The following is a 23441-nucleotide window of genomic DNA, read 5'->3' as shown; positions in this document are numbered from 1 at the left end:
GGGTCGCATGGTAATTCCCTTTTTCCCTAATTATATAGCTTAGTTGGGTGAAGGGTACGTTAAAAGTGGTCTCAGTGTGATTCTAACGAGGCAACCTTTCGAATGATCCGAATTTGTGTTTTGTCTTCATGGCTCTTTCATTAATATCTAATTTTTATGTGAATCCCATTAATATGCAAACGATTGCTTGCGCTAATTTTTACTGTTAGCAGCAATTTCCACAAAGTCACTTCACGTGTCATCATAATGATATCGCAGGCACACTAAGTGGGCCACGCCACCGTCCTCGCTACACACAAGCAATGTGTTCACGAGTCAATCAGGCATGCGTAGCGTCGTTCAGAAAACAGAGCCCCCGAGGCGTGCGATTGATCGGAAACCAAGCGAACCAACGTCTCTGGTGCCTGCCGCACACTCACGACTGCGGCCTCCGGCCCGAGATGGCGCCGCATACCTCCGCACTTCACGGCGGGAAACACATCGATCGCGACTCGGCGGCGCCCGTCCGTACCCACCAGCGCTGGTGGATACGTGAGGGGATACGCAAAAAGTACTCGCTCGCTTCTTCCCGGGCGCTTCTGTTGTTGTTTTGCTTGTCTCGCTTCTGATTCCCGGTCGCTGCCGGCGCTGGTCGGTTGGCCGGCTCGGTCGCCGGTTCGGGTACGGTACCGTGGCTCCTCCCTCCCCGCTTTCTCCTCGCTCCCCCCCGTCCCCGCGCGTCCCCTATTTTCGCGCTGGCTGGAGAGGAGGAGCCGGGCGGCGGTGGGAGGAGGGAAGGGAAGTTTGGGAAGTGGGGAGGCGGTCCGGACGCGGGCTCCTTCCCGAACGGGCCCCCGCCGCGCGTCACTGCCGCCGCGAAACGCAGTTCGCGCCGCGTCGACGGGCGTCGCGTCTTCGGAAACGCGCCCGTCTGTGCCTGCCCCCTTGTGTCTGGAGTTGTGCCCTTGAGTTTGCCGTGCGACAACACTGTGAAGTTCGGCCGTGTGGCTGAAAATAAGGCGTTCTCTCTTCGTCGGGAGGTCACGTCTGAAGTCGCCGAGGATAAGTGTTTGTGATACGCGGCGTTGGCGTCGTGTACTGGACAGGCGCTGTAGAAGTGTGCTTTGTGGTTTGGGAGGCACGTTTAGTAAGTGAAGAGCTACCTTTGGCTCGGACGACTGCCCCCGAAGTGCGTTTTGTGAGTCTAGTCTTACTTGTGACGCGTGAGCAACAGCGCTGTGAAGACTGAACGTGGAAGCACTGGCCCCTTCGTCACTGGTGTCAAAGAAGCTTCCGGAATTTTGTCTCTGATATCAGCTGAGTGAGTGCTCCTGTCCAACAAGCTGCGTTGCGTCAACCAGCCTGTATCAACACTTCCTCCGCCACAATTGCCTAGCCTGTGAGTGCTGTTAACCTGCTCTCCTGCTCAAGTTTTGTAATACCCAAAGGTCTGCTAGAGCCAAGGCAAACTTAAACTGGTGCTTGTATATTGAGGTGCCGGTTCAACTATCGACATTTACGCTCGCTCATAGGGAACAAAGCATTAAAAAAAACTAAATCATGCATATAGAGGTACAAAGACAATGCGAGATTACAAGGCACAGTAATCATAACTAAAACGGCGCACTTATAACGGCGTTACGCAATCAATAACGAGGAATACAGGCAAGTAAACGAGAGCTCCCACCAAAGTTGAGGGACCAAAGAAATCTACGAAAAAACTGAGAGGTCGAGTGCGTAAGTTTTTTGACTAAATTCCCCACAACTGATGATCGTCCGTAGCCACATATGCAACCCTTCCTGATGCGTTTTCCAAAGAGGACACGCCGGTGTTAATTCTTTGAAAACACAGTTCTGAGCCTCATCATGATTATCTTCCTGGTGATAGCCGGTGCAAGTAGAGCGAACTCTCGAGAAGCACGACAAAACTGTACGCTCCTCAGCTTTCAACAGAAACTATACTGAAGGACACACGAAGCGTGCGCGGTTTATGAATGTGTCTTCTGAGAATTCAAGAAAAAACTAGCGTTCATGAGTTACTTGGCTCTAGTAAGCTTGCCATCTTCCCGTCCACCTCACTTCTGATCTGCCATCCGGCGAGAAAATTAGAACGGACGAATCCCATATCGGTTCAAACTTGTAAGCATTCTTTCGCTACTTTCCACCAAAATCTGTCCGTCCGTCCCTCGATCTGTTCGTAACGCGTGCAACGATGGATCCAAGGTCATAGTGGGCCACAAGGGTCCCACAAATGGCCCTTGTACATGTCGTTCTCTTCACCACCGCCTCACTAACCCTCGGAGGTATCCAGCATTGATGCTTGGACAAGTTGGGGTTTCATATTCCTAAGTTTACAGCACAAAAGACACAGACGAATCCTATGAGACTAATTACCCTAACGGCCTAAAGACTGCCCAAGTGGTGAATCTCGGTACGATATACCCCTCTTGAATCCAACAGAGCAGAAAGCCAGGGAACGTAAGGACGAGAGCCTGTCTCGTCCTTGCATTCCTGTGTCTTCCTCTTTCATTCCTGCATCTTGTTCTTACTTTCCAGTGTCTGGTCCCCACGTTCGCCTCGGACTTTTGCGCTGTGGGACTTCAGAAGGGTATATCTTACTGAGATTGAGCGCTTCTGTAGTCTATAGGCCGTTAAAACAATAATTCTCCTAGGGGCAGCTTGTAGGTACCAAAATACTGCAGGGATTTACCATTTATTTAGGGAAAACAAACCATAAAATCTCGTTAGAAGCTAGCCAGGCAGCTGCAGCTATCCCGCTCATCGAAGTTCTTCCAGAAGTGACTACTCCGGAGCAGTGGCGTAGCCAGAAATGTTTCTCAGGGGGTGTTGTACGCCATCGGTAAAAAAGTTCCTGCGCCCAAGAGAACTTCAGTGATTTGCGGCCCTAATAACCCGGCACTCCTCCTACTTTGGTTTTCACATTATGGAGTATCATTTCGGTGTGTAAGTAGCGTGCGTGAAAAGAAGGGCGAAAGGAAAGGGTAGGGAGTTATTCGGCACACAGTAAAATTTTGGGAGGTGTTCTGACACCAAAACACCCCCTCCCCCCGACTAAACCCCTTCTCCGGGGTTAATTTGTGTATTGAAAAGGATTTGCGCACAATTAGCGCAATGCTTCTTTGTGGGCAGTTTCAGGCTTGGGACGTTGCTCTATGAGGGTCCTGAATCACGAGAACTATCCCACTGAAATGTATGGCTAGAAACATTCGACAATGAATGACACAATCACTGTTCATAGTCCTGCAAACTACTTTTACACTGTTCATATCCAGATCAGCGCCGCGATCTGCGCGAGGTATCACTTTCTTGGAATGCGTTTCCTAGGTTCCTGAGCAGTCGGCATTTTGAACGAGAATGTCGGGAATGTGAAGTTTGGTTACGCTGAATTTGAAAAACACTTACAAGTAACCAAGAGCAGGCAACCTTGGTCACTAATGTCGTATAGCCAATGGGGAGTTTTAGCGTTGAATCACAGTGCAGACGCTTGGGTCCCCAGAAAACACCTTCAAACGAAACCTAAATTAAACATCAAGGACCATGCTGAACAAAGATGCTAGGAGCCATCCTGAGATGTATAACGACGCGTCACAGATTATACAGCTCAATGCGTAGGCGGAAATGTCTGCCCAAACTAGGAAATTTAGGTGCAGTTCCTGAGAACATAGGATATTCAATTACGGAAAACGTATGGAGGGACTCATGTCAATGGGTGGCTTTATATTGATAGAGATGGCGGCAGAGAAAAAAAGTAAGGAAATTTGGAAAGAGGTAATGAGTTCATCCTACCCTGAATACGGGCGAGAGTGAACCGCATCGAATGGCCGCCATTATGTGGCATACCTCCAACGATTGCTATAACGATGGCGGTTATACGGAAGCTGTGAAGATGTAGTTCTGAGCTTGACCGGTAACAGGGAATAAACTTGTGTATTCGCTTGGAACATAAATGTTAACAGGGTAAGAAACTAAAGAAGACATTCAGACGCCGATGACCTCAGTCCGTGGGCGAACATCACTGCTTTAATAACAAGCGGTGACGTGTCGCAAAGATGGTTCATAAGTTCCTGTGGGGAATAGCAACTCCGCTTAAAAGACAATAAACATGCTTAAAACTAGCAGGCCCAGCGACTGCAAATCAACAGCCGTATAAAATTCCAGGAAAACTAATCCCGACCACTATATCGCGGGCCGCGGGTAGTCGGCCATGAAGAATGGCTAGGAATTGCTATGCGCCGATGACAAAGCCCGGTGCGACCAGGTGCAATTGGCGGTGATTCCGGGGGCCAAGAAAGCTTATCGTCAGCTCAATAAGGGGTACTCTCTTTGAGGTCTCCTTTCTTCCTAAGCTATTAATCTATTCGTATTTTGTACATCTTGTATTCCGCCACTCCCAACTTATTATTTGGCGCAGTTTCTTGTTTTCTTGTTCGTTCTATCTTGGTGAAAGCGAGGACCCTGACCGCGTTCTGTATTGATTGTCTCTGGTCGTCCCGCCAGGAAGCCGGCCGTCCTAAGACCAGCGCTATAGTGGGGTCAATATTGGCGGTCGCTGTGCCTATGCCGAAGAACCAGCCCAGGGTCTTCTGCTCCACGCGTGCGTCATAAGGCCTGCGACCCCGCGACATTATCAAAACACCCGGCCGGATACTCAGGGCAGTGCACTCAGAACTCTCGCATATACAAGCACCTGCCGGTTAAAGGAACAGTTTGGGCTATCGCGGGTAGGAATTTGGCCGAGAATCGTCAAGGGGAAGGTTTTCTTGGGAACATAAATGCCAGACGACAGTGTCGACAAACAATGTGCTGTCGAATAAAGGTCGACACACGTAAACGGAAGAGGACGCGTCTGCGCACGCGTCTTCGGCTCCGAAAACCGGTTTGGCTACCGAAGTATCCACGGTCGCTTGTGCGCGCATTCAATCTGCTAGATATTTTGCCGCGCCGCGTCTGACCCTGGATCGCTCAGTAGGGCACATGTCTGCCGCATAAGACGAGATTGACAGGACCTTGAGCTTTGTTCGATAGTTCAGGACCGCTTTCCCTGGTATTGCGTTGCCAAGAGATGGTTTGCCTGCGTCCAGCTAAACAGAGTAGCACCCAGCAGCTACACGGTCCGGCTCAAGAATCAGGCTCCAAAATTCAGTATGTAGCTTCGCGTGTAGGTCCAGTGAGCTTTAAAAAGTGTTCCTCAAACAAATATTTTCCCCGTTCATGCTGTTCATTTTTTTTTTCGGTCCATCATCCATGGTCTAAAATGTTCAAAACGTTTTTGAGTTAAACTATCGTAGCAAAGCACCGACGAAGTTCAACGCCGTCACACTTCTTCGACGGCTTTGTAGTTATTTTTCTATTTTGCTACCTATTTTGCCTATTGCCTATTGCTACCTATTTCTATTTTGCTAACAATCTAGGCGCTTCGGTGGAAGGTTTCGGACCGACAAGGCCCTACTTCAGAGCAATACTTAAGCGTGATGCGAGATAGTATTTAAGTTTATTTAATGATATAAGAACGAAATCATTTCTGTGCATTTTTTCTAAACTGCGACACATTATACGCGTGAGATTGTGTTTAGCATGCAGATGTTTCAAAGTTTACGAACTGAAGTCGTGAAGCTGTAACAAAGCCACGCGCACTCGAATGAAACTAGTAAAAGTTGCAATAACTATCATCAAGGAAAGTACTTAAAACATCTTTGGAGACCAAAAGGTAATACGTTTTTATATCTACGCATAAAGGAAAACAACATTCTCTTCTAGCTGCGCAAGTGTACTGTTTTAGGTTTTTTGTCCGCACCAGGCAAGCAGCTGTTCGATTCCGATGACACCGTGGCAGAAACGCCCCGACAACACCACACGCTCAACGCAACATGAACTTCGAACAAGACCACATGAAAACAGCGCCCGGCAAAATACTGTAGCCGCAAAAAACAGCGCCGCCTCAATGAAGTTTCGTAACTTCAGGAGCTCGAGTTCCCCTTCCGTTTTGACTCAACACAATAGAGGGAAATTTACAAGCCTCAGAATTCTTTCCACCCGCACTCTTTGTGGAAACAGTTTATGTAAATTCGATGAAAGGGTGCAGAGAAATTGCCACTTTAAAATCAATTTACTTCGTAAAATAGCGGGCGGGTTACGCAACAGGACTGCCGCTGTGATATGAATTACCCGTGTTAGGAACAGGTCCACACCAACTGTAACCAGAAATTTGGGTTTGTGCGTTCATGTACTAGGCCGGTAGCGCAACTAGCCGTACGTATTAAGGCATTTCAACTATTTATTTAAAACTTGTATGATATTGGGATTTTACTTTTCCATTACATCGTCGAATATTTAAGGGAAAAGAAAATGAGCAGAGTGGCTTTACGTGATCCAAGCGGTATTGTGAGTTAAAAAATGCGTGAAAAGCTCACGTAACCTCTATACCCCTTACTTGAGTGACGCCACCTCCTAACTTTCCCAGCACTAGGTCATTGCGCACATCATTCTTTTAAGATATTTTTGTTAAAGTCCTGGTAACATTACACTGTGCTCTATTCCTCATGCTAAGCTGTGCCCCCGATTACATGTAAGTACATAACTAAGCCACTTTGTTTTAGTTTTAAAAAGAAGGCTTAACAATTATTTGTACTCAAGAAATGACGCTAACGGGTGGTTATGAGTCTTGCCCGAAGTTTTACATATCATTTCATTAAAATGCGCCGTAGCCATCCCCACATAATCCCAGAAGTTCTTCTCGCACGCCCTCTACAGCATCGCGTACCCAGTGACTAAACAACTATGTTTAAAAAGAGAGATGCGGTTAGTTAGGTTTAGATAATGCTAGGTTAGGCAAGTTTACTTTACGTTACATTACGTCAGATTTTGTTTGATTTGGTTTGGTTTGATTTAGCTTTATTAGGTTACATTGTAGCAGCCTTGTTTCAAGTAACTGATGCTGCGGAAAGGAATTTGAAGAGAAAGTCGAGGTGGGAAATGATGTAAGAATACGGGAACGTCCGTACTAGTTCAGTTGTAACATGTGCGGGTGGATATGTTGACGTCGCTTACAATGGAAATTTGTGGCTCGGCAATGGGACTGACGGCCGGTGTGATCGTCACTGACTAGTCCACTTGAATGGGTACGGGAGTATTGTAACTTGTACGCAATCATTCGCAGCCGATGGTGGCGTCAGGCAGGCGCATGCTCTGCTTTCAGCCAACGTGTGAATTTTGATGAGATGATTATGCCTAGGCAGCCAATAGAAATATTTATGACAGGTTTTCGGCTATCGACAGTCAGTGAAAATTTCGAGACGTGTTCTGGTCACAAGCATCTTCGGACGTCGCTTTTTTTCCAATTGCACCGAGTAATAGGTTACAAATGCTGACGAAAAAAAAAAATTTGGTTATATAAAGGTATGTTATGCTATGTTAGGCTGGGGTAAGCTTGGTTAGGTCAGGACCCGACAGTATGGCGGGTGGGACGTTAATTTATTCTAATAACGGGGGAATACCCTAATCTAGGTAGCACGCCTAGGTGGCGATCGAAGTCACCAAAGGTGGGTCTATACGTTGCGGAGGTTTTCAATCACCTGAAAGAGACAAAAACAAAGTCATGATATTTGCTTTGAAGCACATGTAAGCTTCCATTTGTTACGTTTCTTGATGGGGTAAAGGGCCGGTCACAGCAGATATGCTGCCTCGGTTTGCTGAAGCTGTGGACACTAACATATTCAACTCCAACACGGATGTGGCGAGGTTACTCGCCGCTTGGCCAGAAATGAAGGCGGTGTGGTGCTTATTCCAAGGACAGGGGTTCGATCGCGGCCACGGTGGACATTTTTCAGCTGGAGGCGAAAGGAAAAAAAAAACCGTGTGTCGAGCTTTTCGGTCCTGTTAAAGATCCCCAGCGGTCAAAATTTGATTCAGTGCCCTCCACTAGGGCACGCTTCATAACCAAAGTATAACTTCGGCGTGTTCAACCACGAAAGTTTGAATTTGCGTGGAGGAGTTGGTCATGAAGGTATCACTAGCACAAAAACGGTAAAAAACAGCTTCTTCATTGTGCAATGCTATTCCCCAGATTTCGATACACTATTTAAAGCTGAAGGTTTGCAGGATTAAAATCATTTTAAAATCAAGTTCTTTTGCTTCTCTGAGTACTCCCGCGAACAAAAGTATACCTCTTATAACTCAAACGTTCCAATGTGAATAGCGCCGCCCCTAATTTAGAAGCAGTTTTCATTAACCAAATAGCTTACGCAGATGAAAATGGAATCTGTGTAGCCCACCGTAAATGTCTGATCAACATTAACTCATCCAGCAACTTGAACTGCTCCATTTGGTGCTGGTATGGTGATGGATCATCTCGGGGAACTTTCGTACACCCGTGGTCGGCCGAGAAAAAAAATAGAGCAGGCGTTCTATTACGGAGTGCACAGATGCCAGCGTATCGAAGCCAAATGGTACAATGCAAGCAGCCAGGAAAGAAGAGAGGTAGCTAAACAGAAACAATATTACCATAGCCAAATAACTCTAGGAGGGTCTGTTACATTTGTTACGGGCGGCGTATACATTTCACTGCGGAATTCCCGAATGCCAGGTGATGGATTGTGCTACTCGTCGTTTTGTACAGTCGATCGTAGCAGGCTCGAGCTGTGGGAGCCTGCCGAGGCCCCGCGGCGTGTCCCGGTCGACCTGAGTTCGTATGCGGGGTGAGTGGAACGTACTCGGGCCTGGAAGACAAATGATGGCGTCTTCATGAACGGGAGTTGCGTACCCACTTAGATGGATAGGCCGACCACTGCAAGCCTTCCCAGCAGCCGCTTCATTTCCCTGCGTAGCCGTGTTACTACTTTCTCTTGCGCAGCCGCGCGCATCTGTTAATACTTGCTGAGGATGAGAGCTACCCGAACAACAGGATAGTATACCGCAATGTTAAGGTACGCTAAAGAAAACCCTGAAATTAGACGCAGCACCATAACTTAACCAGATGGGCGTTGTGCGGGTATTATGGCAAATATATTTTTAGAACGAAAAACCTCGCCTTAAATTTACGAAGCCCGAAATGGTATCAAGCGCGAAAAGGTACGAATACTGAATCTGAATACCTGCAGTGGGGGATCGATAGCAGCTGGTTAAATTAAAACCACAGAAATATAACAATTACGTTAAAACAGCAAAATAGTGCCACGTCTTTATTAGTGCCACTTGATTGACAGTCTTCATAAATGCTGCGTCATGCAAAAATGAATGCCGTTTAGGCATTATGTTTGAAAAATACAGCGCGACTTGGACAACGACACAAATGAAGAACGACCGGACATGCGCTGCCCAACAGTTGTGTTTGATGAGATTTTAAACACTTCGACCACAGTGTCGCTGTCGCCAGTGCTAGCCTAACCGGGAAGGGTGACTTTTGAAGTTTGCTTTCTCAAAAAGTTCAATATGTTGCAATGGGACGCTAGTATTCGGTTAAAACCGAAAACAACTAAATGCTATAACGAAACTTTGGTATTTATTGAACAGTTTCCCAATTGTTTCTTGGATCTCCGGCTCAGTCGTATGGGCATTCCCTAGAGAGGTGTGATTTTAAAACCTGGTGCGCTGTCACCCCAAAGAAATTCGAAAATTGACTTTGTTACCGGTAGTACCCGCTGATGCCCGGATAGCTGCCTACACTAATTACGTAAATGGGTTTAAAACCTGTTATTTCTTACTTGCCATAATTAGGTAGTTCATCTTAGAGTTGTACGCAGTTATGAACTCCTGCCTGCTTTCAATACATCAGCTCCTCCTGGAGGCGTGTGGTCATAGGAAACGGCTGGAACTCGCGCTTCATTAGAACTATCCTGATACAAATTACACCAAGATGATGTGCTGAAAGGGCAACTTACTCATAGCAAATATTATGTGGTGAAGAATACCAATCATTCATAGTCATATACTAAATAACGTGTAATCCTACGGGAGGCGTGTGGTTGCGGAAATTCTCAACAGATGGCGACAGCTATGACACGCGAAAAAATTGAACTGAATTTCACTTCGAGTAGAGTTTAATTTTTAAAGTCCCGCTTGGCTTTTTATATGTTACATGTGACAAAATCCTCAAATTGCTTTTGGTCAACTTTATGGGCAGCATGTATAAGCAAAAACGAATTGGCACTATCAATGAGCTGAATAGTTATTGAAAAACCAGTGTAAACAGGTTTCACCGAAAATTCTGATTCCGCGTACTACATGGTCGTTATGGAATCTTGTAAACAGTTTTTTACACTTTGGACCCGTTACTTATATCAACAAAAGCTTGTTCTATACCTCAACGGGCCTGCGATAAAAAGAAAAAATTGTGTAACATTCTTTTAACGCTTCTCACTCTCTCAGGGGTGTACTTTTTGGAGAATTGAGCAATATGGAGACCCTACACCATAACAGGAATCTGCTTCTCAAATTTGAATTCTCTACAATCAGAAGTTTGGCTTGGCGTTCGTATAAAATGCTAAGTCTTTACGGCCTGCCATGAGTGCAAATTAAAAACAAAAATCTGTTCCGCCTTTTTAGCGGCATCGCAGGGTAAAATCCTTAAAATTGTATTTGTGTGTGTAAGATGTATTACCAAGGACCCAGTGGATAAATCATAAAGGGAAATTTTTATTGGACAATCTTTAAGAACACCCATTTTGTTCCGAAATTCATAATCTCCCCAAGAGTTTTGGCAAGGGTGAACCCCAAAGAGTACTTGTTAGATATAATTAGGTGCTACACATATCAACAAAAAGGACTTCGATACGTTGATGGGTGAGCGAGATAATCACAAATTTACGAAAACGCAATTTCCCCCTGTTCTTCGGTTAGAAGTAGAATTTTGAAAAATGCAGCCTTAATGAGCCCCTACGCCATAACACAAATGTACTCTCGAAATTTCTTGCCTCTAAGGTATGTTTCCCCTGGGCGCTGATGAGCCAGTCCGTGAGTAAGTCAGTCGGGCACTTCTCTTTATACGTATAGATAGATAGATATGCATGGTAAGTACGGCAATCGCAGTTATCAATTTTTACATCTAGGACGTTCGCAGTTTTTTTTACGGCAATAGCAGCACGAGGCTAAAGAATCTGCTACCTTGACAAACTGTCAAAACAGACTCCGGCGGACACGCTTTAATCAAGACACGTTCAATGGCCAGCCTAAGAAGCGCATGTAAGACGAAAACGCTTTTTGATGTCTATTTATCGAGCACATACAGTTCTCGTTTACTCCAGATTTTTTTAGTCTTAAAGGGAGTATTTTGAATACCTTATAGCAGTAGAGACGATTTTTCCGTTTTATGAGACTCCAAAGCTCTCCATGGTAAAAGATATTTACGTCTACACCAAACAGGTGGCCGTTAAAATGAGGGGTTGGTGTAAAAAATACATTTTTGTAAGGGCCTCATTGGTGAAGTTTAGATGCACAAGGGAGGCTTCTCAAACTGCAATGCAGAAACGCAACGTGATGAAACTAAACACACCTTCTGCGCTTCATCCTAAATGCAGCACCTAGCTGAAGTCTTTGATTAAGGTTTAACGCGCCGACGCAACGCAGGCGATGAGGCGCGCCGTAGCGGAGGGTTCCGGATTAATTTTGACCACCTGGGGATCTTTACGTGTGCCGAAATCTAAAACACCCGGGCGTTTTTGCTTTTCGCCTCCATCCAAAAAGCGGCCACTGCAGCCGGGAATCGAACCCACGTCCTTGTGCTCAGCAGCACAACGCTTTAGCCACTGAGCCACCGCGGCGGGTTACAGCTGAAGTCTCACAGGAAAGAGTAGGGAACAGAGAAAGAGTGCTTAGAAACCGGAATATCCGATCAGTTTCTGTCTACAACTAAAGTATCAGGCGCAGACACGAAATCGATTTTGTAGCAGTCTAATGACCAAGCAGTTAATACAGGATTGGCCCTATTTTGTTGTATACAGCTCCTGTTCATAGAGATTGCCCTGAGTGTTTTTTATTTTTACTGCCAGAAATGCGAGGGGAGAGAAGCAACACAAAAATAAAAGAACTTCAACAAAACTACGCAAAAAAAGCAGCGAAATGCGTGAGAGCAAACTGGAGAGCAATTATCTTGAGCGGCGACGCAGCTGTAGTTCCTGTTGGCAATCAAATTGGGATCGGGGCTGTCGCACCAGAGACAGTTACCGAATATGCATTTTTAGATTCGCGGAAACAAAAAAAACTACCACAACTATTTTTCAGCACTAAGGAAATAAAACTACTTCGGTCGAAGAGACATCGCTCGATCTTTTTGCAGGGCACTCTTAGTCCCCTGCAGCGAACTCAACCGGAGAGAATGCGCTATACGGAAATGAAAAAAAATCACTGGCCAACACCTGAACGTAGATAGAAGGTGAAACTCTACACGAAGTGCATCCAAGAAACAGCGTAAGTTTTTCACATTGCGTGGCCACGAAACGTTTTTTGAAGGAACGGATCGAGCTGCGGCGCGATCACGTGTCAATGCTTGAATCCTCCGAAAAATAAGCCAAAAATAAAACGATTGGCAGAGATAAAGTGTACACGAGGCTGAAGTCGACCAAGAAATTAAGCGTCTGAAAGAAGGGCGTATATCTTGTTCCTGATTCACTTTTACGGAGACATGCATTTACTCGCGCGATTGAACATATACTTCGAGTGCCAGCGTTGTTCGCGCCGTGAGACAGGTGAGCTGCGGAGTTCTATTTCCGTAGACAGATAAAAAATTGGAAGATAAACTATGCCCCGTCAGGAACTAATCGATCCTTCCGGGCGAGCAACTAATGGAAGCTTTTTCCGCTCCTTTTTCCCGCCCGTTCGAGAAATATTTGAAAACGGTTTCCTTTTGACTCTGCAATTCCAAAGTTCCAAACGTCGGTTCGATTCTCTTTCCATCTATCTGGAGGATTAACCTCCATGAGAAGTGAGCGCTAAGGATTATGCTTGATTGTTAACCTTCCGTATTTCTGACGGAAATAGAGAAATCGGACAAATTAGTAAAGTTTATCAACGCAAGTAATTTCCAACATAGAATTATACTTTAAAAGAAATATATAAAATTTCAATACACTTCTGTTAAATCGGCGCCTTGATTTTGATGTAACGTAGTGTCCAAAAATAGGTTTTCTCTCTTGCAATTTGGGCTGCGCAATTAAAAAGACATATTTCTTTACTAATTTCACGGACATGCGTGAAGGGCATCAAGATATTCTTCGTGAGAGTTTTTTCTCCATTGCAATGGGAACATGGTGTTGAAATTACCTGCTTATCCTTCCGTTCTGGCAGCCCCTGTTTGATCGCATTTTATTTATCGCGCATCACAACTGCCGGGGAGCGTGACGCATAAAGAGGAAGGAAGCAATTATAAATGAGTATGGAATGTTGAATAACGCGGAAGCGTTCAGAATATAGAAACGCCATTGACTCATTGCGATTTCGGCGAATCTATTTCCTGGGATAATTATCGATGAAAAAGACTATTTAAAAACAGTGAGGCGATTCGTTTTAGACCGCCAGAAGTGACTGGAGGAGAGGTGTTTAAGAGCCCGTAGAGAATAAAACTTAAGTAATGAATTTGGAAACGAATATAAATTTGGGACTTGGTGGAAATCAAACCCACGGCCTCAAAATTGGGAGCCCAGCGCGCATTGCCACCTTCACTTTGGTTAAATGGTTCTAGCTACCTACTGGTTGACCTGGTTTATGAGTTCTCGCCTTCTCCTTAAAAACATTTGTTAGAAGCAGACACTAGGGCATACATTAGTAACTTAAAAGGGCTGATTACGGAAGTGGAAGTTAGGCGAGCAGGAAGGCTGGTATGCGAAGGCTGGTATGTGCCAGCTTTTACGTTAGCAGCGCTATCACGGAGCATCCACTGAATCCTGTGAATGCACTGCGTTTACAAACAGGTGGCATGCGGGAATACTGGGAACGCGGGTATATCCCTGCTTGACGTTGCTTTTGTACTTTCAGCTGCACAACGACATCCGGGCGTAATACCGACGTTCTAGTCATCGACGCAGCCGAGCGAAAGCTCGCTTTGAGGCGTACTCAAGCGTACCGCGAATGCATTTGTACGCGCCTACTGCGCCGAAATCTGTTCGAACCAAATATCTGGGCACTGTATTTCCGCATTGCGCGCTAAAACGAGTTCGGCCCGCCCCCTGGATAGCCATCCCGCAGGAAAGGTAAGCAGAACAAGGCACGGTGTATTCCCTACGCGTTTCTCCTCATATGAAAATGAGTTGTCCCGTAAAAAATGTCCTGATTGTATTTTTTTCCTTCGTATGCCACTAAATGATCATAAATGTTAAAGGTAAGTTTCGGTTCAAGTGGGTTCCAGCGGTGCTAGGCCGAACAGAAAGTAAAGTGCGTCGCGAGGCAGGGGCCTGAGAAGACTGTCGTCCTCGACTACATCTGCAGCAAAGCACGCAGACACGCGGCCAATGTGCAAGGTGAAAGCGTGAGGTGCCTTATGAAACGTGAGAAGAACCCGTCGTTATCGTGTGCGTTGACACTAATGGTACTAAAAGGGCCACCACTCTAATGAGAAAATAAATGAAAACACATTTAAGTTCGCGTGGGTCTTGAGCCCGAGTCGTTAAAGCTGGAGCCAAGCGCATTACCCCTACGTTAATCGGGTACTCAGCCAGCCGGGAAAGTAACAAAAATTAGGCAGGTGCGTGCCGCGTGACACATGGGCGTGGCAGCACGTGAGTAGTAGAACAGGTGCCGGCGGAGAAGTGGTCTCACTGTGGAGAAGCTACAAGGTGAATTGGTAGCTACGTGAATAGTGGACAGTCTGCCCGTAGGAGTAATTTGCGTCGAGAGGCGAAGAAGTGGAAGCAAAAAAATAGACGCAAATATGATTTAATTGCAGTAAAAAAAGGTGTTTGATAATCGCTAGGCTTTCACCTTCGAAGTATTTAAGCAGACTTAAGTCTCAAAAGAATTTACATCTCTCCCACCCTTCGTGTACCGTCGTTCTGCCAGCCCCTTTTTTTCCATTCCGCGCGCTCTCTCTCTCTCTCTCTTAATTCTTGTCAGCTCGCCCTCTCCATTCCTCTCTGCGTTGTCTTCGACGTGCTGCACATTCCTTCGCTCGCTCTCTGTAAAGCGTGCTCTGTCTCAGTATCAGTTGCCGTGTGACAAGGCCCACTTTAGGGAGTAGAAAGCAGAACTAAGGCCGAAGCGCTGGAGCTCAGCTGTTAACACAGTTTCCCCGCAAGAAGACATAGCCAATGATTTGCTACCGAAGTTCAATTTAACGACCAAAATATCCAAACTAAATTGCCACAGCTAAGAAAAAAGACACAACATAGTGCTAAAAGATCTTTACCACCCCTCACTGAAGAAAGTGGACGAGAAGCGTGAAAGCTTACTCACACCAAAAGTGCATCAAGAGTGCGTCAAAACCTTCGCTAGAATTGCCTCCAATCGACGATAATCCCACCTTCAAAGACCAAAATCACAAACGAAGGCCTAACCCTTGGAACAATTTTTCGCGCATGATGTAAACGCATCTACGTACGATTTAAATGTATACCGATACGTGATTTATGAGATAAAGGTATACTATTGTCCCCCTTCTTCAGGATCTATGCGTGTATTGTCTTATCTAGAACCATTCATTTTTCACAATTTTAAAGTACCCGTTTTTACACAATGGAAGGCCAGTTTCACGTACGCGTCGTGTGCCCAGAGATCTTGTGAGAGCTTTTCGGTCGACCAACCGGTCTATGGGGAAATGCTTTAGCTTTTTGTCCGGAAGCCAATGGTCCCACTAAGAAAGCTTTTGCTTTAAAGAGGCCTTGCTTTAAGATAAGTATAAAAGAATAGTGGGCAGAGTAACGGGGAGCTCGCTAAAACGTTTGCAACCCTTTTGGACTAGGAGTATCACTTTTTTCTTGAGTCAATCAGTACTCAGCCCATCTCTTCTAGATTTGTCGAATAAAAAAAAATTGTCGAAGCTTGCGCGATGTCGCACAAGGCTTGAACCATAGTGAACCTGGAAGATTTCTTTCTGTCTAAGCATTGAAGGACCTATCACACGCATCGGATTAGGTTTGAACTTGTTTATTTGCTTGTTCCTTCGTCGCTTTTCACTGTGGTGGTAGCAGTCATCGTAATGTCCATCTATTTCGTCGTATTCCTCATACAGGGCTGGCGGGCCCGGATAATTTTGTCCGCAGGATTTCACATTTCCCCCACAGTGGAACGCGTCAGCACGCGCTAGAACTGGTGGCAACTGGCTTCGCGAACTGGGCGTCTGTAGCGTAAGCTGTGTTGTGCTCCCCCTCTTGAGGCGCGGACGCACGAGAACTGCTTACCTTTTTCTTTTTCGCGGCGCAAGCCTGGGCTATTCGTTTTAATTACTTATGGCCTATTCGTTTTAATTACTTTGACTACATTATCGGAATAACTTGTAACAATTTTTATTCAACAAAGGCGTTTTGTACGCATTACGCGTAGAGAAAGTCTGATAACGCCCACTTCTGTTTTTGTTTGTTGGGAACATAGTGAAATTGAGTTACACGTAGTTACACGCTCCAATGTTCCTATTCATAACCACTTTTTTTTTTCGCTACCTCAAGGATTTCACGTGTGACTACCTCCATTTGAGCACATTTTTGCAAATGCTTGGAATGCAAGATAAACATCTGTCCAGGCTGCGTATCCAGCAGCAAGGTAGGTGCAGAGGTACGGAACACCTATATGGAGAAGCAAGGGCAGCTTTCCGGCTGTCATCGATCTCTGATACCGGTCGAAGTTGTCCGGGCATGACAGCGCCAAACGTGCACGGATTCACCGATCGAAAGCAGTACGCATATCTTTCGTTATTGCCAGGACGTGGAGCCCCCCTCCCCACTGCTTCCAGTGTTTTCCCTTCCTTGACAGATTGCTTCATGTACTTTCCTTTTATTCGGGTTTTGTGCTTTTTTCGTTACTATCAAGCCTCTGTATTTTTTTCCTCCTGCAAGGCTTTGTTATCTGAAAACCTAAAACTTTCACTCATTCACTCATAGTTTGCATAGCCGTTGTTTTTTAAATAGTGTAGAACTGCAGGACATGAGGCTGATGAGTAGAGGAGAGATTTTCGAAAGGTGGTGCACTTGATTGTGCCACTGCGTAACGAGGCGTTTGCTTCAACAGTCCTCGGAAACGGTGTCCTGTCAATACCTGCGTCATACCCGTAGTTTACTACCGCTCCACCAGCTTCTAGAGTACTTCGAGTTGCAATTTACGGAAAAAAAAAAACGCGCAATGACTTGACTATACAAGCATACTCGGCATAGGCTCCACTGTGGTCTGAATTTACAGAGGTCATGGTGTAGAACACTTTTTCAGTGACTTCTTAAGGTGACGGTGTCTGCAATAATTTACTGGCACCATGTACTTCGGTATTTTGGATGTAGCCACAAAAACAATAACCGGGGATAAACCTTTCAAACTGGGATACTTTCTTGGACCATGCTAAAGTCATGCTGGCGCGATACCTGGAAGAAAAAACCCTCGACCTCTCTAACTTTTTCAAGAATGGGTGAGGTCCTCTACCCTTGCTGCGGCAGTTCCCTGTATACAGGAGCTAAGGGCAATCAGACTGCAGGCGAGAGCGCGCTCCATTTGCCGATGCAACGTTGGGGACCAGTTCACTATAACCACGTGCTGTATTTTATTTCTGACGCACGCGTACGTCCAAACCGATGGGCGTGCTTTTTTGTGCCAGTTTTTATTTGTGGTGCACGCACTTGAGTTTTATTTTGACGCAGGCATTATAGAGGACGTCGCACCCAATAGGAATTGAGCGTACGCCGAGTGTTGCTGCGACAGATGAATGTGCAAGCGGTCGGTTCCGGCGCGAGATGTCACATACTTTACGAATTGGGCATTCGCGGTCGCCAGCTGGTTGCTCGCTTTCGCAAGCCTAGCCATGAAAAGCCATCGTATTTAAAATGACCTGCCCTTGCGACGCCATGAGCTCAAGTAGACAGGGAACCCTGTTTCGCTGCCGGCATGAATGCCGAGGAGTAAAGCGGAGGCGAGTGAACAGCAACTACAGGCGAAATGAAAACCAAATAGGACGCACACGCATAGCCTAGAAAAACAGGGGGCGTCGATTTTATGACCGCGTTGGCATCCTTCTGGCCCGGCCGTTCCAACACGCCCCTTGTATCTCTCTCTTTTCCCCCGTTCGGCGTACTCCGGCAGGGGTTGAATTGCCTAGGACGCGATTTTGTAGGTGCACCTACGTGGCGGAAAACATGGCGCAGGCAAAGGTGAATGCTCGAAGAGAAACCAGACTGCGTGGCAGTGAGGGAATTAGCAGTGGTTGATTTGAGAATGGTTTGGCCCGTTTGATCCCGAAGCCTACATCTGATTCCCGGTGTCACTTTCGTTTTTACGCTGCTCCTTTGTTTTTTCAACCCGGTACGCTTTTTAAACCTTCTCCAAAACTTTTACCTTTTGCTGCACTTAACACTTTTCTTGCAGCAGCCAGGAATAAAGGCGGCTATCACAAAGAAAAAACAATGAAATTCATAGGTTTCTATAGCAGCATCTCGATCTTTTTGCGTTAGAACAAAGTTCAAGTGAGGCGAAATCGAAGCCGAGACTGCGCATAGCTTGATGCAACTTGAGCTAAACTCATTCATTGAAAAAAAGGTTAGGTGGTTAACAGCAGGTGTTTCGATATCCCTCGATTTTAAAAACGAAGGAATTCTTCGGTTGATTGAATTAGTGGTTTCAGTTGTAAACTGTCGCATCAGGGAACAACAGAAAAGCAGGCATCACGTTGCAGGGAATCACCTTGCTCAAATTAGTTGAGATATTGGAGATATACAATGATCTCATGGCCCACTTGGTCGAGGATAGGCAAGTAGTTTGCACAGGAGCGTTCGGTAACTTCCCGAAAATTTTGTCTGATATCAAAGCAGGACATCTCGAATTCTCAAATTTCTACTTAATATTCGGGAACTTTTTGCATACCATACAATAAAGATCTACAATAAAAAAATCTGTTAGCTTTGACATACAAGTGCATTAAAAATTCTGATTTAGGCATAGTACGTACGCTTCACAAAAACAGACCTGAATGCCCAATCACCGATATGCAGACTGTAAACTAGATCAATTCAGGTCGTCCAACATAAGATACTGCTCGAGAAATTGTATCTGTGCTGTTACATTATGTAGTTATAGCCTAATCTCATGTCTGGCTTATTTCTTCTTTGAATATCGCGCCTTGAGCGCAACGAATGACCAGTCGCGAGTATTGTGGCAACGCAGACCAGAAATTCTTTTTGATTTTGTAGACGAGCGTGATTCATATGGCCACCTCAGCGACTTTGCAAAATGTCTGAATGAACTACCTGGTATTACCCTTACAGCGCTCACGCTGCAAGGTGGCCATCTTAGCGATTATCGCCATTCTCTTGCGCCAGGCGTTTTCTACGCCACCCCGAACACAGAAATGGTTATTTCCGCAAAGCCCAACATGGACCTGTAGAAAAACGAACGCACAACATGCTTATTGTTTTTGAATGCTGTAAGCATTATTTAATTCTATCTTCGACGTTGGCGCCACAAAATTCCGGGTTGAAAAGCAATTGCCTCGCCCAAAACGTACTCTAAGAAATTGCCGTAAGATTTTGAGATACTACCAAAATTTATCCCCTAAGTTTATTTGTTTTATTTGCTTTCAAACTAAGTCTATTTGCTTTCAATAAACATTGAAACCGAGGAAAGGCAGTAAAACTACATAAAAAAGAAATCAAGTGTCGGCCTACAAGACAGCATGAGTGCAGTCTTTTTATTCATGTTTAAGTTACTTTTCAGATTCTTGTATTTAGCTGTTCTTTTTGTGTTTTCATTTATTCTCCCCAGGAGTGTGTCAATAAAAAAAGGTTCGCACCCTTTTGTCGTTCGCGAACAAGGAACGCCGAAAAGCGCTCCCTCGACTTCCTTCCGCCCTGGAGACCCGCGAGGCTCTACCCCGCTCCCCGTGGTTTGATTCTCAGCGCCCCGGGTTCGATTACCGTGCAAACGTTTGCTTAAGGCTGGTGTTTCATTGTCCGAACCCCTGTCTCGGCAACGCCTGGGATGACAAACCTTACAGCCTCCACGCGCTTTATATTTTCTGCTTTTTCTGCTGCCCCCGCTCACTTTTTTCTCCATATTCTCGCGTATTTTCTTTCACGCTTTCGTTTTCTTTTCACCGGATTTGTGCGGAACCTCAAATGAAAACTTCCCTTTTCTAGTTTTTTCTTTCCCTTTGTTTTCCTACTTCTCACAGTTGTGTTAGGTTTACATTCAGCCTCGCACCGTTTTCTGTTTTCTTTTTTCCTGCGGTTTACTACTGCGGATGTCCACTGCAAATGCTTAGAGTAAAGGTACACAACAAGCCAAAGTGGAAATGCATTAGGGTATGACGAGGGAAGCATCGTTCCTCTCTCTTCCTTTCCTCCATCACTTCCCTCATTTCATCTCTTTCCCGGGCTTCCTTCCCCCCCCCCTCTTTGCACCTTTTAACGCCAGCCGGCAGGAAATCGAGTGCAAAGCAAATGCCGGGGTTTCCCGCGGATGTGACACTGGGAAAACCGCATCATCTCCGTCCGGACTAGAGGCTCGCTTTTATGTCGCCCCCAGGGGTCCGCCCACGAGAGCGCGGCCGGGGTTGCGGGCTCGAGGATGACGACGCGACCGAGACCATTGTGCGGAATGCCTTCTGTCGTTTGCCGCTCGTCGCTAGTGCTCTCCCTCCGAGAAAGGCTTGTCGTCATTGCCTCGGGGCGATGCGTTATGAGGTGTTCGGGACTGCGAGGATTTCAGACAGCGCATTTGGAGCTTATAAGGCGGTAAAAGCGGACGAGAGCGGTAAAGTTTTTTTTTTTTTTTTTTTTTTTTTTTTTATAAGGCGACACTGGCTGGCAGATCGAGCTCATAAGCGCCGATGTCGAGCATCGAGGGCGACAAAGCGCATACGATTCAACAGCACATTCCTCCCCTGTCCTTTTCTTGATACTTTTTTTTTTAATTCCTCCAGGGCTCGTTCAATGCACTAGGGTATACGATGAAGTTTCTCTTGTGTATTTACTAGCATTATTTTTGCAGGCAAGAACGAGCACGCGAGGTACTGGTACGCATTTAGATGCAAGCGCCGTCATACGAGCGTGTTTTATGAAAGCGAAACGAGGTAGTAGCGCCTTACCAAGAGAAGGTATTGTCATATTATTAAGATAAAAGGATTTACAAAAGACGTATATTTTAAGCGAATACCGTGGTCTTAAGATGGCTGTGTGCATGCTTACGGAAAAGAACAAAAAACAAACCTGCAGATGAAAAGTTTACGCTGACTTCAGTGTATCGTCGCATATCTCACCCGCGCTAGTAGCGACATATGCTGGACCGAGGAAAGCTCTTGAGCAAAGATACTTTCACCGATATTGGAGTCATAAGATGTCAGGCGTGCACAGTTGTCGTGGTATGCGAACAGTTGAGAATGCAGCCGGCAATGCGGAGTATTCACGATGTGGGGATCCCGTCGAAAGCAGTTTTAGAAACATCAACGCGGAGCATTTTTCTGAACATATCAGATACTCTTTAGAACATGCGCAGAGATTTGGAAATTCTCTGAGTATACATTTATCGTACACTTGAGTATTACCAGTAAAGCATTGAAGGACTCTGGTATTACTTTGGTTCTTGTAGTTGAAACAAAAAAAAAACATGCCTAGCCCTTCTATCAGGGCATTATTTTAGTTTTGTTTTGTTCTGTTTTGTAATCCTTAAAACATCCTTGGAAATGAAATTCATTCCGTTTGTTTCCCTGTCCGCCGTATCAAGACAATACCTTTTATTGTTCTACGCCGAAATGCAACGCGCTACCACTGAGCAAAGTATCCGTCGTCGTGGCACTTGCCTCCCTTAATATTATATTCACTCTTCAATTCATCTAGCTCAGCCATACTGTTTATTTTTACTTTTTGCGGCACATAAAAGCTAACTTTATGGAGTTCCCCTCCTGACATGCTTTTCAAAGGCGCCAGCTTCTATGAAACTATGCTCAAGAAGCTTAAAGGGGCAGCCACCTCCACGCCACAACGAAGCCAGAAAAGACTGATGCAAGCTTTCCGATGCCGGTATTTCACATGAAAGCTCTCTCCGACCACCGCCCCATCAATCTCAATTTGCGTACGATGCAAATGACCTCGAGCCTTAAAACGTGTATAGGAAAAGCGTAGGAAGAGAACCCAGCCTAAAGAAAGACGTTACCCCGAATGTGACCACATTAAGACTATCTTCTCAGAAAAAAAGATGCTGAGGCGGGAATGATGCTGTGAAGAAGCGACGTCTTTCAGGAATGGTATTGTAAAAAGGAGTGAATATTCAATGAAATAACCTCGCTCAAAGGCCATCCGTTTCAGTATTATTCTTGTGGAATCAGAATGAATGACTCCTTCACGGCTTCCGGGTCGTCCGGGAAGCTTTCCCAAGTTTAAAACGCCGATGCACACAGACAAGTGGAAACTTGGAGCCCCTTCTTTTCTTCGTATTTTCTTTTGGCGTACGAAGATTTTCTCTTACCGCACGGGAAGGGTTCCGGAGTCGGCTTGCTAAAAAGGATGAATGAAACTGTTCTTATCAGATGGACGGCGCAAGCAGAACGTTGTGTCGGGATGCCCCATAAGTGGCCGGGAGTTTGTTGAACGAGCAGTTGTAAGGACTGCCGACACTGTTGGGGACTGGAGAAGCAGTGAGGATAATCTTGAACTGATCAGCCTTTTACCTCGAACACTTTGTGGCAAGGCTTACACCCGCCAGCTGGCACAGATTTAAGGGCAATATATGCAGATGTATTGGTGGACGGACCATAGTGAGATATAAACCATTCACCCTTGTGATGGTTTCAGTTCATTACAAAAAAAATTCTTTGACTGTTTAACGCGTTCGATAAACCGTATTTTATAGTTACGTAAATAAGTCTAGTAACAGTATATTACAACAAACGCGCGATAATTATGTGATAGCTGGAGCAGCGCTCAAATGGACGATACAAAGCTTGCAGGAGAAAGATATGGCAATAGCGCCTGCACACGCTTCGTACGTTGTACCCTTCTGCTATTGTCCTCAAAGTCAGCACTACCGCGTCTTGTCTAGCATGAAGCGAAACATTTCCTTGGTCGTAGAGCTCCTCCGTCACGAAGAGAGAAACCAACCTTCTGTAACGGTTTGAGAGATGGCAGCACTAATTTGTTTTGATTTGACCAGCTGATTTGATTTGATTTGATCTGATCTGATATGATTTGATTTGAAATGACAAACTGCGATGCAGCGAAAAAAAGAAGCGCACCAGTTTGCCCGGTGGCAACCTGGGAAACCTGGGCCCGGTGCACGAAACATGAATAATGCGGAGTGACCGAAAACAAAAAAAGAAACAGCGGAGATGTGCCAGC

The 23441-nt window shown here is 45.6% G+C and overlaps 1 protein-coding gene across 1 annotated transcript in view; it reads left to right on the top strand.

The window, feature by feature from the left end:
* Positions 1–860: 860 nt before the first annotated feature.
* LOC144151637 (cadherin-like and PC-esterase domain-containing protein 1) overlaps positions 861–23441 on the top strand; it is a 139675-nt gene continuing 117094 nt past the window's right edge. The window contains exon 1 of the mRNA XM_077682751.1: positions 861–1378. The gene's annotated coding sequence lies outside the window, so the exon portion shown is untranslated. The remainder of the gene's footprint in view (positions 1379–23441) is intronic.

The sequence above is a fragment of the Haemaphysalis longicornis genome, unplaced genomic scaffold (assembly GCF_048455015.1).
Source record: "Haemaphysalis longicornis isolate Haplotype H1 unplaced genomic scaffold, Haemaphysalis longicornis Haplotype H1 scaffold_9, whole genome shotgun sequence".
Taxonomy (NCBI): Eukaryota; Metazoa; Arthropoda; class Arachnida; order Ixodida; family Ixodidae; genus Haemaphysalis; species Haemaphysalis longicornis.
The sequence above is the reverse complement of the archived record's forward strand: the minus strand, read 5'-3'. Positions and strand labels throughout refer to the sequence as shown.